The 13,679-nt window shown below is 44.4% G+C and overlaps 1 protein-coding gene across 1 annotated transcript in view; it reads right to left on the bottom strand.

Annotated features, from left to right (window-relative positions):
• The window catches only part of plxnb1b (plexin b1b), a 209,140-nt gene extending 197,192 nt beyond the window's left edge, over nt 1-11,948 (bottom strand). Inside the window, exon 1 of the mRNA XM_084317760.1 lies at nt 11,634-11,948. The gene's annotated coding sequence lies outside the window, so the exon portion shown is untranslated. The remainder of the gene's footprint in view (nt 1-11,633) is intronic.
• Between the last annotated feature and the right edge of the window lie 1,731 nt (nt 11,949-13,679).

Genomic DNA, 13,679 nt, shown 5'->3' with positions numbered 1-13,679 from the left:
CCTGCCTACCTGCAATCGTGTTTTTGATTGTGCTCTGATATTTGATTTGACCAAATATGTGGAGGCATATTCCCGGAGTAGCTCCCCCGGGTCCCCCCTCAAAATTAAGAAAAACAGGCGACAATATTAACGTTGACGAGTCCGTTGCTTCCACAAGCACCACCGATAACACTGCACCTGCTACTAGAGTCGGTGTAGTTAGGAAATTTAGCCAGAAATGGTACACATCTGATTCCGGGAAACCACGAGAATGGCTTAAATTTGAGGGGGGTGTAATGTTTTGTATACCATGCCGTGCCAAAGCAACGGATAAAAGAAAACGTAATTAATTTGTCATCGGGACGCCGGTGATGAAACTGGAAGCCATCAAAAGCCACGAGACGTCACGCTGTCACAGGGACTGCTCTGTTATATACAAAGCACAGTCTACTCCGCTCCTGGCTGCTCCGACTGTACGAATGTTGACCAAGCTGTCAGAGTCGACTCTGGCTAAAATGCGGATACTATTCCGTAACGCGCACGCTATAGCAAAAAAATCAAGACCATACAGGGACTTCGCCTGGATGTGCGAGTAAGTTTATTGTGTTTTTTTTATAACGTTAGTCCAGCATGTTCATATAGGTGTATCGGCTTTCACTTTCAGCTAATTATGGTTGTAAAGCCTACCCAGTGGAATTGTTTACATAACAATGCATGATCACAAAGACAAAAACATTTCTCAATTAAATGATCAGAGAATTAATTTAGAATGGTAATTCAAACTTGATATGAAAATGTTACAATTAACTATAATTTGAATATTCAATAAAGGCCAATGTATGTACATTTGTATCTTAATATTGTTTTTTATTCTTTGCAGTTTGGATGAGAAGAAAGGGGTGGCTGTGGGACAGACCTACAGGAATGACATTGAGTGTAGGGCGTTTGTTGGCTTTATTGCCAAAGTTGAGAGGCAGAGGACCAAGGAGCTTTTTGAGGGCTCCAAGTTCCTGTCTATCCTCACTGACGGCTCAACCGACAGTGCAGTGATGGAGGAGGAGCTTGTGTACGTCCAGCTGTGCAAATCAGGAAATGTGAGCATCAGGTTTGTGGGGATAGATGCGGTTGAAAAGGCTGATGCAGCACACATCACAGCCGCCGTCACTGGGCTCATGAACACTGTTTCCCCTGGCTGGGAGGCCAAGCTGGTAGCCTGTGCCACTGACGGAGCAGCCGTGATGACCGGGTCCAGGAACGGAGTGGTCAGCAGGTTGCGGGGGGACAGGGCATATGTGGTCGGCGTTCACTGCATGGCCCACCGACTGGAGCTGGCGTTCCATGATTCCATCAAGACCAACACCATGTTCCAGAGGGTGGAGGACCTGCTTACTGGCCTGTACAGCTTTTACCACCAAAGTCCTCTGAACAGGGCCAACTTGCTGGGCAGCTATGAGGCCCTCAATAAGACGCCCCTGATGCCCACCAGGATTGGGGGGACACGATGGGTTGGCCACCTCCTACGGGCATTGGACAACTTCCTACGAGGATACGCGGCCATTCTACAGCACCTGGAACAGGTGATTTCCATAGAAATTAACATTGTGTGCCTGGTTGGTTATTATGATATATGCTTGGTTATTATATATGCTATGATAATTAATGTCAAGGCATCAAGTGTCCTTCCATAGTTATAGCTTACAGCTTCATTGTTAATTTGTTTTGTGTATATATTTTTTGTTTTGTTTTGTGTATATATTTCAGATTCAATCGCCTGATGCCCAGGGTGTCCGTGGGGTCCAGCAGGCAAAAGCAAAGAAATTCTTCAGCTCTGCCAGGGACAGCTCTCTGATGAAATTCTGTGGGTTCCTGCACGACACGGTTGGCCACTTGAGCAGCCTCTCTGCATCGCTCCAGAAGGCTACAATAACTGTTGCAGAGGCACACAGCTCCCTTGTAGCCACCAAGACTGTGCTTGAGAAGTACAGAACCAGGTAGACATTATTTTGCTCTCTGTAATTCATAGGCTAAATCTACTGTGGATGGCTAAAAAAGTATTCAGTCATTGGTATACATTATACATAATAAAATAATTATAAAGGTTGAGGAGACTTATTTTTATTTAACATTTTAAAATAATAAAATGTCTACTTTTTATGATTAGAGAAGGACCCATGACGAAGGCCACCGGTGGCCTGACCTATGAGGGAGTGGAGTTAGCCAGAAGTGACAGAGCAGTCAAGTCCTCTCAGGACAGCATGCTGGCTAACCTCATCAGTAGCCTGGATGACCGGTTTAAGGACTTCAGTGCTGGAGTTCTGCATGCCACAAAACTGTCCAGTTTCAAGAATTGGGCAGAGCCAGCAAATGCAGCAGGTTTGTTCAGGATGTCAGTCAATCAGAATAAGGTCATATGTTTAGGCCTACATTACACAGAATTAATTAGTAAATACATAATCTTAAAGCTTCAAATAGAAAGATTTAGGGCCGGCTGGCTAGTTGCAGTTTGATTGATTGCAAATTTTATTAACAGATTGCAGAATGGGTACAAAATAAATACAATACAGTACGGTACGGCTCAATACACACAATTGTTAAGGGGATGCATCATGCAGACCAGAGAAAGACTTTCGTCTTGTTTACATCAGGGTCCCCCATTTTCAATTCATGATAAAGCAGTGGGTGTTCAAATGAGATAATAATAAGCCATCATATTACACTAGCAATAGTTAATATGCACTATACCAAGCTTGGAAACAGAGCTATGCAGTTTGATATTAGTTGGGTTGGCTTGGCTAACTGAGGGTCTTTAATGAGATAAAAATGCACTCTGACTCATGAAATTTATTCCATGTCATCTTCCAGATTTTGGTGACGGAGAGGTTGAGGCCCTTTGTCATCATTTCAAAGAAGTCCTGAACTCTGCCGGTGTCTGTGAGGCTAAAATACCTGACCAGTGGACCATCCTAAAAACAAAACTATACCAAGAGGGAAATGTGGTCAACCTGTCCTGGTCTGAAGTGAACAGGCTCCACAAAGACCTGTGCCCTGATGTGCTCGATCTGATGGACCTCGTCCTGTCCATCCCAGCATCCACAGCTGCCTGTGAACGAGGCTTTAGTGCCATGAAGCAGGTGAAGACTTGCACACTGCAAACGTTATTAAGCTCTCTGTGAGTGCCAAGAAAATATGGGTTCACTCACTGCCATTTCCCCCCTGTTTTTTTGTTGTTTGTATTTAGGTTAAGTCTGATTGGAGGTCCAAGCTGACCCCTGCCTCCCTATCAGATCTCCTCACAGTGCAGCTGACCTCGGAAGACATCAAGGCGTTCGACCCCAACCCCGCTATTGACCTGTGGTGCACAGATGGAGTGCGTATCAGAAGGCCTGAAAGGCCAGGCTCCATGGCGGACCGTGTTGAGGAACTGTCTGAGGAAGAGGACTAAGAACTAAATTAGGGCTGGCCGCCAGAACAATTAGAATATTCGTTCCGTTCCGTTATTATTATATTATTATTCCATACAAGGCTGGATGCATTACTGTAGACTCCGCTAACATCCCTTGTTGCCTTGTAGGTGGCAAGTATGGATTTGTTTATCTTGTTTGAAGTTGTTTTAATATGTTCTTTAATTCTTTTGCTTCCATATTGTAAATAAGAACTAAATTAGGGCTGGCCGCCAGAACAATTAGAATATTCGTTCCGTTCCGTTATTATTATATTATTATTCCATATCTTGTTTGAAGTTGTTTTAATATGTTTAATTCTTTTGCTTCCATATTGTAAATAAATTCGCAATAAATTATTTGCATTTAAAACTATTAACGCTGACTCATTCCTTCAGTCCACTCAAAATTATGCTAATATTCCTTATGTTGTTTATGATATTAATTGAAAATAGCATACGAGAGTATTATATAGTAATAATAACACATGGCGATATACTAAAAAGCTATTTATAATTTTTGGCTGGTAAAAAATCTGGATGGCTGGTAGTTTTTAAAATCTACCAGCCAAATGGCTGGTAAGTCAAAAAGTTAAGTTTGTTCCCTGGAGCTAACGTACTATTAGCCGTGTTGTGACTGAGCTCTGATCAATGGCTCTTGGCTGAGATTCAGGAAGTAAAAGCACTTTGCGTATCTCTTCTGACCAATCTGTGGTCTGCAGTGTTTCATGTGACTTTTCTGGTACCCAATAGGGTCGCTTGGAATCTCGACAGAGAAGTAGGGTATATCTGCAGAGCCGCAAGCCCAACGAGAGCGTAATAATAATAATAATATAATAAAAAACAGCGGTGATGCCGGTATTCAGCCCAACGCTGCGGTGGGCATGATGTAACAGCGATACCGCGGTAATACCGATACCGCGGCAGCTCTACCTCAGACTCTTATCCTTTGGCACTTGGAACTTGCTGTACTTTGCTTGCAGGTCTGCAGCCATTATTGCTGGATTATGAATAGCACCAACTTTAACCAAGGTACCGTTATCAAGCTAAGCTAGCTGACCTAGCTAGTCTTCCGCGCAAGGTTTTCACATTGACATTTGATAACGCTAGTCAGTAGCTACTTGACTTAAATACGATTCACCGTGGGTGCATTATTGTTGATAGACGGACAGTGTCAGGTCCTGGAGAAAGGACAGGCGATCATCTGATTTGATGTAACGTTAAAGCGGATGTTGTTCCAACTAGCTAGCTTTTCAGCTAATGCTATAATAACACCAGCAAGCAAAACACATCCGAGCTCCCCGTCACACCGCTCTGTCGGGGACAATGGAATTTAAGAAAGTGTATCTGCTGTTAAAATGAAACAGCATCACACTTTAAAACACGTTCATTTTATAATCCGCACTCTCCGCAGGAGAGAAATGACGTCATGGGATCGGAGGCTAGACTTTCGGCGTACTCGCCGATACCAGCATTTTAGGCAGTATCGGAGGCATTTCCGATACTGGTATCGGAACAACTCTTAACGAAGAGAAGCGGGGTCTGAAAAATCGCTTCTCCGTACTTTGGTCGGCGCGAACCTCACACACACACACACTCCGATGGAGGAGAAAGGAATATCTGATTACCCCAAGATTCGTAACATAAAGGCCTTACCTCACATCTGATGTCATGCAAAAAGATTAATCCAATTCCTGATCGCCATTCCAAATATCGATTGCGTCCATTGATCCAGCGTTATAGTCCAAAACACATAATCCACGATGCTCCCAGTCCCCCCAGTCAATGCAATAGTATCCAGCTGCATGCCCGAGAAGTAAAACCTGGACCAGACTTATTTCTTTGATGCACAGTCCCAGCCAATGCAATCCAATGATGTGCAATACCATCCGGGAGACGATAGGCGGCGGTATTTGCCCTTTGCGAGCTCAGACCCATTCCCAATGATAACGTCAGGCTGGATGGATGAAAAATGAATGGATATCGCTAATAAAAGAAATAACGATTAAAACCTGACTATACTCGTGATTGGCACTCAAGCGATGGCGAGTTAACCCGACTATACTCGTGGTTGGCACTGAATGGGTTAAGGACTGTGTACACCACGTTTTATAACGGTAACGGCGCAACATTTACATGGAATGGTGAGCATTTCAATAGAGAAAATTCAAACCTAATGTTTGCCCCACATTCACATTAACATCGTTGAGTAGTGCTGCTGCATCAAGTGGGACTTTCAACTGGTTTTATCCCACCTCCGTATGAGAGGCAGACTGTATCAGGTCACGTGGTGTGGAGTTTCAACACAGACCTCAGGCAAACAGACACCAGCTCCATTCATGAGGGAACACGGGCACACACACACACACACACACACACACACACACACTCACAGCCCTTGAGCTGCATGCGGTGGAAGCATGCAGGGTACCCTTATGAGTTAATAATTCACATTCTTACGGGGCACTTCAGCTGCTGCTTCAAAGGAATTCCAACACTGTACCGAATGTATTTTACATCTCATAGCTGCGTATGTATCTGGGCCTTCATTTACATATCTGAATAATGAGATCAGGCTTTGCCTTCTAATTAAATCCCGGGGGATTTAAGACTGTTATCACCATTGCCGTTATCAAAAAGAAAATCGTCAGCCATTTTCACCTCAAAAGCCAAGGGGTTGCCGATTTAAATCAAGGACATGGGGGGGGGGGGGGCCTGCAGCATGTCAAACTAGAGAGCTTGAAAAGTTATGTCATGTTAATATAACCACCAGGAAATACACACAGAAATTGTACTCAATCATAGTTTGACCAGGGGTAATTGGGGAGTGCGGGAATCAAGAAAGTCAAGTATTGAAATTGGAGATTACAAGCACAGCAGCACTTTTAATGTGGGGCAGAGAAGCACAACAACCCGATAATGAGTTACAATGGGAATTAAGATATTCATGATACTACTCCATCGGGGGGGGGGGGATCAGCCTGAAGCCCATATCTTCATATAAACAGCTTGTTCTCACTTAAAATGTGTAAATAAAGTACTGAAAATGTGCACATAATGTACATTATGTTACAGCCATAAGTAATATATTTACGTATTGTATTGGCAATATACAATATGTACGAATTCCAAATAAGTACATATATTACACATTCAAACAATGAAAACCGTTTACGTTTTCTGTTATATCTCATGACATGAGTCTGGCACAGCTCTTTGACCACGGTTGTCATTAATTGTCTCCTTAATTAGTGCACAACGTTAACGTTTGCTAAATCCAAACAGGCTGATTGATAGTACGTACAAAATATACAGCGATACGTAAGTCCTTTACATTATTTGACGTGGCTTTTTCTGATGAGAAGTCATTGCATATTTATTAAAAATAACTACCATCTTTTTGGGCAGTCCTTGATTTGTTAGGCCTACATTTACAAATTAATCATGGAAATCCACTCTGCTGCAATATAGAGCAACTGCACAACTAAACTCACAGATCATGGATTAACCCATTTCATTTTATGTGTTAAATGTCCTTCTCACCATCACGTCCTCAGAATACTCGATGTAACAGAGTGAAATTCCTTGTGTCTTTAAGATACTTCCTGATCTAAATGTGTTTAGATAAGGCAAAGCATCTGATGTCTACATCTAGAGAGATCCTCAGATCTCCAGGGTGGCATTATCTATCAGGGTTGGCAGCATTGGGTATCCGATTTTCTACCCACCACCTTGTATACCCCCCCCCCCCCCCCCCCCCCCCACAAGCCCCAGCAGCATATTCTCTCTAATCTTTGTGCATCTGTTGGCTGGCTTACAAAACCCCATTAAAACAGCCAGACCGCTCTGATAAGGTTACTGACTTAATGCCCAGTGACATAATTAAATTGAGTCTTTAATCTGACCATGGGAGCGGAGGAGCCTGAGACCCCTGCCAGGCAACAGAAGCATTCACATGTCTGGCCCTGGCTGCCCTTACTAAATAACTTCAATGTGCATTTGGGGTGATCATTCTAGAGCTAGAGGAAAGAGGCATGGATGCTCTGCCTCAAACATTTATAGTAAGTCGACAATTTGTCGAGCTAAACCTCAGTAGGGGTTGTCTGGTAGTCTTTGGAAGATAGAATGCAGAACAGACGGAGCCAAATGACACGGAAGAAAACTACAAGTCGACCGCACGTCAAAGAGACCCGTTCTCCTCCTGTACAACTTGTTGTTGGTACCGGTGACAGCTCTGTTCCAAGACTGTTAATCAAAGGCAGTGCTGTTGATCTACTGCCATCACGGGCCTGTCGCAGTCCATCACACCTGGCACGCCTGGCTCTGTCCTTGACATATCCCCACCTGTTAATTACCAGACCGATGGAATGAATGTAACAGCCAATGCTGGACATGACAAATCATGGGAATATCGTCTCATGTCAGACAAAACCCCAACCCCCCATTCCCACTTGAGTAGAGGACACCAATCAAGCTTGCTTTGAGGACATTTGGAAGGAAGGGGGTGTATGATGAAAGGTTTTCGGCTCCTCCACGTGTTGCTCGGACGCGCTGTTGTCAGACGGGGCAAAACCCAAGAGCGGCCGATACCCTGTTCACCCGCCTTCACACTTTGACACCTCTACAGTTACAGGGTATCTGAGGTGACACTTGTTTATTGGGAGAGACGTAAGCCTGCCTCTCCACCTGACTCTGCTGCTTGCAGAATGTTAAATGCAGATGTCCGTTAAGTCAGCTGGTGGTAAAGGAGAAGTAAATTGAAATTGATTGAAACGTTGCGGTTCAAAAAAGTAGGTAAACGAGTGAAACCAATGTTTAGACGGTTTAAGCCGTTTGCAGCCTCAACACATAGGGCGGCTAGATCCACAAAGAATGGATTGCACGGTGCTAGTTGCACCCGGTCCCTTACTTACTATTCATTATGAATTGAAAATGGGGGACCCTGATGTAAACAAGACGAAAGTCTTTCTCTGGTCTGCATCCCCTTAACAATTGTGTGTATTGAGCCGTACTGTATGCAATCTGTTAATAAAATTTTCCATTCAATCAATCAGATTGATTGATTGAAAATTGTATTAACAGATTGCAGAATGGGTACAATACAGTACGGCTCAATACACACAATTGTTAAGGGGATGCAGACCAGAGAAAGACTTTCGTCTTGTTTACATCAGGCCAGGTCCCCCATTTTCAATTCATAATGAATTGTACTAGTAAGGGTGCAACTTGCACCGTGCAATCCATTCTTTGTGGATCTAGCCCTCAGCCTACAGTTTGCATAGAATAATTTGCAGTGAACATACATCAAATGACATTTAGATTTGCTTTTAGGTTCTTCAGCAGTGTCCCTGAAATGCCAATCAGATATCTCCCAGATGCGTGTAGCTTTATGCCAAGCAAGCAGTGCAAAATTTTACCGTAGTGGCGTGCAGTAATGCGCCTTTCATTTTCCGCCGCCCAGCGCCCAGGTCGCGCGGAAATAGGCTGTCTATTGCCATTCTCTTTGACAAACTCTAACCTTAACCAGCTCCTTAACAGCGCCTAAACTTAACCGTTCTAACCTTAACCAACTCCAAAACAATGCCTAACCTTAACCTTAACCTTAACCATGCCTAACCTTAACCATAGAAATTATATTGCCATTCTCTTTGACAAACTCTAACCTTAACCAGCTCCTTAACAGCGCCTAAACTTAACCGTTCTAACCTTAACCAACTCCGAAACAATGCCTAACCTTAACCTTAACCATGCCTAACCTTAACCGGCGAAAGAATACACGTTAAAAAAAAATCACGTTAAAAAATATTTTCAATGGGATTCGAACTCGCCAGCAAACGAGCCATAGGATCCACAGCCATGTGGCCTTGCCAATTGAGCTATTTTCTAGATACTGAATAAGGGGCGGTGACTTATATATATTGTCGAACCAAGGCGGGATCTCATGCGCATGCGCGGGCACCTCGCGCGAGCACGCCGGCGCACGCACGCACCTGAGCGAGCACGCCGCCGCCGGTGCACGCACGGTAGCATTTGTCTAAGCTGGGCCTGAAAAGAAGGGCGCTTTACCGCACTGGCGTGCGGTGACGAATGCGGAAGCAATTTTGCACTGCTTGCTTGGCATAAAGGAACAGGCCTCCCAGATGGTTCCGTAGACAAAAAAAAAACTATTTCTCTCATCCGACACCCCTCCCAAGTCAGGTCATTCCAGGTCAAGCCTTTAAAGGTCAAACAGTGCACAAATAATGACAGCATTTATACAAAAGGTCAAGGGTCATTTTACAAGTCAAGACTCTTGGTGTCTGACTCTGTCCAGGTATAAGTACAGAAGTAGGTGCCAGGCAGCAGCCGTTCCCTCGAGAAACAAAGAAAACATGTGCTCCATTCGGTCTTGGTGACTACTGGCTTTGTTCTCCACTTATTTATTTTTCCCCCAGTTAGCTACACTAACAATCCATGAACCATGATCATGAGTAGGCTAGCTGTTGTTCAACTTTGCACTATATGGGAGGATTGGGCAAGACCTGGGTCTATTGGAGCATGACACACATGGCTAGTTTTCAATAGTCGCAGGCGCCCTCTATTTTGAAACGAGAACATTTAAGATAATTTGATTTGCACAAAGATTTAGTCACAGTTGGTTTGCTCTTGGAATACTGCCAACAAATGTCTTCATCCCCAAAACCTTTTTGATAATCCAAAACATGAAGTAGAGAAAATGAATGGCTTTGTAGTTTGTATAGAGATTGATGTATACCCGAAAAATCCAGGGGCTTAAGAGGAGACAGGCGACAGCTGTGTGTTCCATGCAACATGAGAAATTCATCTTTCACCCTCCAAAATATGAACATCCAACAGCCTAATTAAGAAAAAAGAAACGCTTGGGGTGTAGGAATGCACAAAAAGCAGTAGGCTACACCTGGATATATGGCCTACTTGTGCGATTTAAGTGTATGAGCCTACCACCAATGAGCAATCACCATCAGGAAAAGATATTGCATGTGATTTGGGTTTACGCTAAGCCATCAATCCAGTTATGAGGAGCGCCGCGACCCCAGGGGACACGACAACACAAGAGGTCAAACACTCTCACAGACTGCCCTTCTGCCTGTCTGTCACGGACAGCACTTGTACTCAAAGTGAATATCGATGCAGATTGCAGACAATGACATTTGTGTTTAAAAAATTACATGAAGTCCTGGATATCTATGAACTTTGACCTTTACAAGGACTAGTGGATATTAGATGATTATATGATATATTACATATTTCTCTCAGAAAGATACAACAATCATCAAGGCACACTGCAACTAACATTACACTAAACCTCATCAAATACAAAAAGAAACAGTTGACAAATAATAATAATAATAATAATAATAATAATAATAATAATAATAATAATAATAATAATAATATAAAGTGTGATCTCTTGTTCTTGTAACCAAAATAACTAGCCTAGGCTCTAACTACATAGACTCTGTTGAATCTATAAAATGAAGATGAAAACTTTTGAAACCAACTCACACCAGTGCCAGTGGACTTTTTCCATAACGTAACAAACTTATGAAAATCAGTGTCAAGTGTCTAGGAGCTACGACGCCTGCCGGACAGCCAACAGAGTGGAGGCAGACCGTAACAGAAAGCAGTCCTGAGTCAGTCAGTCACCCTGGCTGCTGGCAGTGGCTTCATGCTATGGTTCAATGAACCCGCGTCACTGGTCATCAACACACAACAGCAGAGAAAAGCAAGGCAACTAACGGTTAGCACATTAAAGCACAAATTCTACTCAACATATTTCAGCCGAGTAGCAGCGTGGGGTTTAACTTAACGTAAAGACTCGTGAAGAATATAGTGTGGGTGATACATTTCTGGAGGTCAGTATATACTGTGAAATAAAAATCTCTCGATAATTGCAACGATATTGGTAACTAACAACAAGTGCATGCCGAAATCATTCGCCCCATTAGACAACCGCTACAGTGTAAGTGTGGGTCATGTAGCCTTCATTATGAACATTTAGGAGCAGACTATTTCTCAGACTTTCGGTGAAGTTTGTTGAGAGCACACAACTGATAGTCGGGGGGGGGGGGCAGTTTATCGCAACATTTTGAAAAGCATTCAGCAAGTTCACATGTGTAGCATTGTGCCTTTGCAACACGTATTGCAATTAAATACATTCTAGTCTACATGACAGACTAAATTCACCGCCACTCACCTCGTTCTGTACAGTTTTTTTTACTCGTCGTTCGTATCTCGTTGCAAGTTTTCAACGTCTCCAGTCTGTGTTGGTCATCCACTTGTTTTTACATCCAGGCAGATAGCGATTCCCAGAGGTTACGAGGACACAAATCCCATTGTCGTTCAGACAATTATAAGAAAATTATTTGCAGACTTTTCTCCTCAGTTTGTTCCACAAAACGTTCCGGTGCCGCACAGAATGTTTGCGAACGATTTCAAACACTTATTCCATGTAGAGAAAAAAGCAGCGCGCAGCCTTTTGGTTTTCTCCTCCACTCTTCAGACACCACTGTGTGCTGTCTCTCCACCACATGTACCCGGTATAGTGGTGAGATGGTTCGGTATAATCGGACGATCGCAACGCCCAACCCTCCTAGTGCGTAAAAAGGGGCTTGGCTCTGGGGCTCCCGGTGTTACTGAACACCCCTGGTGAAGGGCAGACCCCTCCTGGTCAATGGAAGACTTGCTTCATTTCGAACTGCCTGGATTTAATTTGTTCGGAAATCAGCTTTCTGTGGCCATTCATTGATGTATGCGATTTAAAAAAAAAAATTGATGTAGGTCTACTTTTACAGATCGTTTAAACTCTGTTTAAAAGTTTATGCTTTGTGGTTGTGCAGTATGCTTGCTTGCTTGCCTCGCTGCCAGTCTTCATTTGCTGTGTTCTTGGGCCAGTCCTTCGTGATGTCATCTGCGTTAACAGAGGAGGTGTCACCTTCTGGGACAAACCATGCATATCAATAGAGAGAGACCACACAGCGCTCACACAACCCAATGGCGCGCATTCGCTATCAATGAAGGAGGGTCTCTCTCTCTCTGCCCTCTTGTCCACGTCTCCTGGTCAAAGGAACCTTTCTATCTCGCCCCCTCATCTCTCCTTTAATGAAGATTAAACATAGATAATGTTGTTTGTACTCAGTTCAAAGGCATACCCCCATCCCACCCACCCGCCACCCTGGTCTGCATCCCCTTAACAATTGTGTGTATTGAGCTGTACTGTATTATCAACCCATCCTCAACCCCCCCCCCACACACTAAAAGCCATGGAGCGTAGGCTGGTGAGGCGTGAGAGAGCTGCTACAGAGATACTATAATTAAATAGAATAAAAAGAAAAACTTTATAAAAAAAACAAGAATTACCCAATGTGTGTGTCTGCATGCATACACATGCACACATGTCACGTGCATGCATGTAGCATAAAGTACTTGGTGGTGTTGTGGAGACTATTATGTGTCTACTTTGTGTATCTGTGTGTGCGATATGTGCGATTACACATGGGTATGTTCTCTGCACATGCATGCGGCACGCATGGAACTGCACACATATTTCTGCATGTGTGTGTGTGAGAAGAGACGGTCCGTATTGATGGCATGGGGGGACAGAGAGGTGCAGTGGAGAGAGGAGAGCAGTGTGTGTGTGAATGAGTGCCTGTCTGTCAGGAGGCAACATGCTGCATTCATGCCCCACCGAAACACTGCACCATTCATCCACCCCCCCCCCCCCCTCACCACACAGCTCCGACCACACAGCTCCCAGCTCTCAGCTCCCAGTACACAGCTCACAGTACACAGCTCCCAGTACACAGCTCCCAGTACACAGCTCCCAGCACACAGCTCCCAGTACACAGCTCCCAGCACACAGCTCCCAGTACACAGCTCACAGTACACAGCTCCCAGCACACAGCTCCCAGCACACAGCACACAGCTCCCAGCACACAGCTCCCAGCACACAGCTCCCAGCACACAGCACACAGCTCCCAGCACACAGCTCCCAGCACACAGCTCCCAGCTCCCAGCACACAGCACACAGCTCCCAGCACACAGCTCACAGTACACAGCTCCCACCACACAGCTCCCAGCACACAGCTCCCAGCACACAGCTCCCACCACACAGCTCCCATCACACAGCTACCAGTACACAGCTCCCAGGCCACAGCTCTCAGCACACAGCTCAAAGCTCCCAGGCCACAGCACACAGGTACCAGTACAGCTCCCAGTACACCGTTCCCACCACACAGCTCCC

This window comes from Notolepis coatsorum (assembly GCF_963971535.1).
Source record: "Notolepis coatsorum genome assembly, chromosome: 6".
NCBI classification, from domain to species: Eukaryota; Metazoa; Chordata; class Actinopteri; order Aulopiformes; family Paralepididae; genus Notolepis; species Notolepis coatsorum.
The sequence above is the reverse complement of the archived record's forward strand: the minus strand, read 5'-3'. Positions and strand labels throughout refer to the sequence as shown.